Below are 6165 nucleotides of genomic sequence, written 5' to 3' on the forward strand. Positions count from 1 at the left end.
CCGCCTCATCCCCTTCCCCCTTCACACACACACACACACACACACACACACACGTAAAAGGCTTTATGAATATCCAGGCAAATTGTTTCTCTTTTATGACACCTGAACCTCAAACAACAGACTTATAATACCAAGACTTTACAGGCAGCCTCTGGACCGTATCGAGTTCTCTTTTGATTATGATGTCGCAGAAGGGGTAACGTTACACTTCGCCCTGTGTAAGGTAACAACGAATACATTTAGAAGTATACTTGACCACTATACCCTCTAACTAGTCATAAGCTTATCCAGTTTATAGACTACGTTAATCAAGATTGCGTATATACTTGAGATTTATGGATGGTCTCTTGCTTTGGTGTAGTGATTAGCGCGTCTAGCAAAGAATTAGCGGGCAGGGTTCGATTTCGGCCCGGAGGGGGGGGGGGGGGGTCGGTTTCCAGCTCACCCAGGTATTGATCATCTCTTTTAGGGTGGTCGATAAATGGGTACCTGAGGAAGCCTGAGGAAGGTAAACTGTGGTACCCCGGATATCACACTTGTCCTCTGACCGTGGGAAGGAGGCGGAGATAAGCACTAAGGCCACGCGCACCTTAGTGTATGCTCCGACCTTTACTTTTGTACGAACTGTAATTTTAGTCCTATGTGAATTGTATTTCTCTCTCTCTCTCTCTGTCTCTGTCTCTGTCTCTGTCTGTCTCTCTCTCTCAAGCAATGCCGCCCTGCCTGTCTCCACCTGGGCATCGGGTGCAGTCACGCCCGACCCCTGCTCGTCGCCCTTGCCCCCGGGAGAGAAGAACAAAAATCCAGACGAAAAAAGATATATTCATGACTTACGATAAAAGCATTCTCCTCTGACACACACACACACACACAAAAAAAAAAACTAACTAACCCCCCCCCCCTCCTACACGCAAGAGGAAAACCGGCAGTCTCCTATTAATTTGATTAGTATATGAAGCCGAACTCACCTCCAGACCGAACTTGGCTGAACCGTCAACAGCGGCTCCCTCACACCGAGTCCGCGGGTCGGGGAGTATGCAAATGATATGATAATGCTGTGATCTGACCCTCGACCCCCGGAACGCACTTTCGCGCTTGAAGTTGGACTCGGCTCGCCTCGGGGAGTGAGTTACGAGAGGGGAGGGCGGCGCGGAGGGATTTCTGGGAGATTTCGGCAGCATACAAATTCGCCAGCCTTTTACGTGGAGGTCCGAGTCTGGCTAATGATAATGGGTACACTTTCTCACACACGCAGGTGGCAATTTACTAACCAGACCTTACCTTAAGCGATTGAAGAGGTAAATAGACATGGCCTATCTTGACATGCGGCCTCCCCGGAGTGGTTAGCGAAACACATGTCTGTTCGCGTGATTAGTTGCGTCGTGTAAACAGCCGGAAACTTTGAGGATGCCTCGCGGCGACCCGTCTCTGTGGCCCGAGCTGGGAGGTCGCGGGGTGGTTGTGGGGACACTTGGAAGGCTCGCGCGCAAATATGTAAATAAATAAGTAAAAACGTAAAAAGTAAACTAAAATAACACGAGAAAGCGAAAAAATAAACGCAGTGAGATAAAAAACTACCTTATTTACATATAGCTGAAAAAAAGAAAATGGAGAGAAAATAAGCGATATGACAAGACGAAAAAGAAGGAAAAGTAGACAGTTGAATCTATTTATCTATCCACCTATCTATCTATCTATTTATCTATCTGTATCTATCTGTCTACCTATAAAAACTGCTTTCATCTTCTAAAAACTACTTTAATTGCATTTTAGAGCTAACCTTCTGACAAGGAGGAGAAGAAAAACAAAAGAATAGTTAGAATCGCAGACATAAAACTCTTCCCCCACTCTGTATCAGCGCATCACACTCACCAATATTGTCTCAGTAAAGTCCTACACACCACATGCCATCAGTTACTCGAGACCCGTGCGGCCTGTCTGTAAAGGGAACGAATGAAAGGTCAGCAGCCTGGAATGACACAGTGCAACACGTTTCCCCAGAAGAGGCACTCATTTAGCCCCCGAAGAGAGAGCGAAAGACCTGCTGATACCGAGCCACCCGATCCTCCGCCTCTCACTCACTCAGCCCAGCGTAGGACCTCCCGAGTCAACAGAGAAGGACTCCACAGGTATACCAAAGACACGGTGGCCATACAGAGGGGCGGATACGTTAGATGGAAAGCCGCTTCTCTCCTTTGTTGTCTTAAGCCGTCATCGTGAAGGCCCGGAGATAGTTTGTGCTGGAGTCCGGGGTTCGTTTAGCGGGTTTAAGATGATGGCCAAGATAAGCGTGAAGGATTCTTAGTCTTGAAGCAGCGTTGTCTTGTGTTCTGAATGGTGGTTTGCGTGAGGGATTGCCAGGTTAGGAAAGGCTGAGGGATGACTGTAGAAGGTAAGAAGTATCAGTGATTGGATGCGTAGTTAGGAGATCCTCAGTCTTGAAGCAACTTTGCGTGTTCTGAATGGTGGTTTGCGTGAGGGATTAGGGGGTTAGGGGAAGGCTGAGAGGTGACTGTAGATAATAAAGAGTATAGAGGATTGAGAGGTTAGTTAGAGGATTGGATTCTTTTGGACTTGCAAATATATGAGTTTGAACTTTGGTGTTGTGTGGGATTGAGTTCTAATACACAAGTGTCAGGCCGATTTGTGTAGATGGAGGAAAAGAAACTAAACAAAGAAGGGAAAATAAGTGAATGGGTGAAAAGCAAAAACGTAAGGTAATAAAGTAAAAAGTAAAGTAAAATAGACACAAGAAATAACAAAGAAAAAAAAAAGACACAGTGAGATATATAAATACATAACCTTACATACATCTCAAAGCGAAAAACAACAACAAAAACATAACAAGATCGAAAAGAAAACATATAGTGAAATCCATATATTAAAAAAACCCACTATCCTACAGTTCAGAGCTATACAATAACTTTCTAATGTGTGAAAAAAAGACAAAAAACAGTTGGAATAGAGGGGGAGCCTGGCAAAGGAAAGTGCATAAAAGCCTGTCATCAACGGAAAATAAAACAAATAATGAAGTCTATATAAAAGCTACTTAAAATTCATAGCTACAGTAACTTTTTAATGAGGATGAGAGACAAAAACAGTTGGAATATAGGAGGTTGGAGAAAGGGAGTGCAAATAAGCCTGTCCTCAGCAGAAAATAAAACAAATAATGGTCTGTATAAAAACTACTTAAAATTCATAGCTACAGTAACTTTCCAATGAGTGAAAAACAAAAGTTGGAACAGGGCGGAAGGTTGGCGAAGGGAAGTACATATATAAGCCTGTCTTCAGCGGATAATAAAACAAATAATGAAGTCTATATAAAAACTACTTAAAATTCACAGCTTCAACAACTTTCTAATGAGTGAAAAAAGAGAAAAAGAAAAAGCTGGGATAGAGGAGGTTGGAAAAAGGAAGTTCATACATAAGCCTGTCCTCAGCGGAAAATAAAACAAATAATGAAATCTAAAAAAAAAACTTAAAATTTACAGCTAAAGCAACTTTCTAATGAGTGAAAAAAAGACAAAACCAGTTGGAATAGAGGGGGAGGTTGGCGAAGGGAAGAACATACATGAGCCTGTCCTCAGCGGAAAATAAAACAAATAATGAAATCTCTATAAAAAAAACACTTAAAATTTACAGCTAAAGCAACTTTCTAATGAGTGAAAAAAAGACAAAAACAGTTGGAATAGAGGGGGAGGTTGGCGAAGGGAAGTACATACATAAGCCTGTCCTCACTTCTTTTACAAAACTTCCGCTCCCTGTTTGTTCCTCGGGCCTCTGTCTTACCTCCACACCCGTCTAAGTCTGCCTCTCATATTCACGTCACGTAATGCCTGTCTATCCATCTCCCCTTGTTTGCAATGCGTCCGGATGTCTCAGGTACGCGTCAACCACTGTTTGGGGAGCGTCTACCTGTGTTTGTCTGTATGTACGAGTATTTGTATCCTGGACGTTAATGAAGTGTGTGTGTCTGCTAACGTGTTTCGGAATAGTACGGGCTGACGAGGGTTAGGTGGTGAAGTGTAGCGTCTCTATTCGGTAACAAGGGCTGAGTGCTTAGTTTAATTTCTTTTCCATTTTTTTATTGTTTTTATTTTATTTTTATTTTTACCTTGTTCTAGATGTTCTTTTCATCTTCAATGGGCAGGTGAAGTGTATCGTTTCTCTTCGGTAACAAGGGCTGAGTGCTTAGTTTAATTTCTTTTCCATTTTTTTATTGTTTTTATTTTATTTTATTTTTATTTTTACCTTGTTCTAGATGTTCTTTTTCTCTTCAATGGGCAGGTGAAGTGTATCGTCTCTATTCGGTAACAAGGGCTGAGTGCTTAGTTTAATTTCTTTTCCATTTTTTTATCCACTTTTTTTTATTTATTTTTATTTTTACCTTGTTCTAGATGTTCTTTTCATCTTCAGTGGACAGGTGAAATGTATCGTCTCTATTCGGTAACAAGGGCTGAGTGCTTAGTTTAATTTCTTTTCCATTTTTTTATTGTTTTTATTTTATTTTATTTTTATTTTTACCTTGTTCTAGATGTTCTTTTCATCTTCAATGGGCAGGTGAAGTGTATCGTCTCTCTTCGGTAACAAGGGCTGAGTGCTTAGTTTAATTTATTTTCCATTTTTTATCCACTTTTTTTATTTATTTTTATTTTTACCTTGTTCTAGATGTTATTTTTCTCTTCAAGGGGCAGATGAAGTGTATCGTCTCTCTTCGGTAACAAGGCTGAATGGTTAGTTTAATTTCTTTTCCATTTTCTTATCCTCTTACATTTTATTTATTTATTCTCTTTTATTTTTACCCTGTTCTGGATCATCTCTTTTCAGTAACAAGAGCTGAGTATCTTTCTCTTAATGCGTTTCAGAAGAAAGGAACGGAAAATGGACCGTCTTTTTTTCTATAACAAGAGCCTAGTATTTGTCTCTTAATGTGTTTCAGGAGAGGAGGTAAACTGAATCGTCTCTTTTTTTGGTTACAAGAGCTGAATGTCTCTCTTTTAATGTATTTCGGAAGGAGAGGAGAAAAATAGAACTCTCTCTCTCCGGTAACAAGGGGTGAGTGTCTCTCTTAATGTGTTTCAGAAGGAGAGGAGGTAAATCGAACTGTCTCTCTTCGGTAACAAGACCCGAGTATCTTTCTCTTAATGTGTTTCAGAAGGAGAGAACGTAAACTGAATCGTCCTTTTTCAGTAACAAGGGCCAATTGTCTGACAGTTAATGTGTTTTGAAATGAGAGGAGGCAAACTGGACTGTCTCCTCGGTAGCAAGGACTAAGTATATTCTTTTTTCGGTAACAGCTGCTGAGTGTCTGTGTTCACCTGTCCGTGTGTTAACTGTGTGTCCCTTTCGAAATACGGCTGACGAAGAGGAGGCAAACTGGAGCGTCCCTTTTCGGTAACAAGGTATTTAACACTCATTATTACCTGGGCTCTGTGTCATGTTCTCGTAGCAGGTGGGCGGCGAGCGGCGGTGGGTGGGCGGCAGCTTAGGGCACGGAGGGGTGACGGGAGGGGGAAAATCACACCGTTGGAACCAGCATTTGTCAGGCAATTAGTGGAATGGCTGTCATTTTCTGCCGTGCTAAGTGACGGGAGGGAGGGCTGGTTAGGGCGAGCGAGGGCCGTGTGTGGCGGTGGCGGGTGTGGGTGTCAGGTGAAGGGAGCTTGACGGATGTGTGGGGAGGTTCGTTGAGGTGATGGACTGATGGAGAAAGTGCAGAGTGGGATCAGAAAAGGATGTTAAGGATGATGGTAATGGGAGAGGGGGAATTCATATGTTGTATCTTATGCCTGAAAATGATCGATGGGACGGATGCATAGGATAACAAATATGAGAAAGTGCAGAGTGTAATTAGAATAGCATGTTAAGGATGACGATAATATTGCGTTATGAGAAAGTGGGGAATTCATATGTTGTGTCTCATGCCTGAAAATGATCGATGGGACGGATGCATAGGATAACAAATATGAGAAAGTGTAGAGTGTAATTAGAATAGCATGTTAAGGATGACGATAATATTGCGTTATGAGAGGGTGGGGAATTCATATGTTGTGTCTCATGCCTGAAAATGATCGATGGGACGGATGCATAGGATGACAAATATAAGAAGGAGCAAAGCGAGATCAAGACAGCGTATAAGGATGACGAATATTATGATGACAAGAG

Source organism: Eriocheir sinensis, chromosome 41 (genome assembly GCF_024679095.1).
Source record: "Eriocheir sinensis breed Jianghai 21 chromosome 41, ASM2467909v1, whole genome shotgun sequence".
Classification (NCBI taxonomy): domain Eukaryota; kingdom Metazoa; phylum Arthropoda; class Malacostraca; order Decapoda; family Varunidae; genus Eriocheir; species Eriocheir sinensis.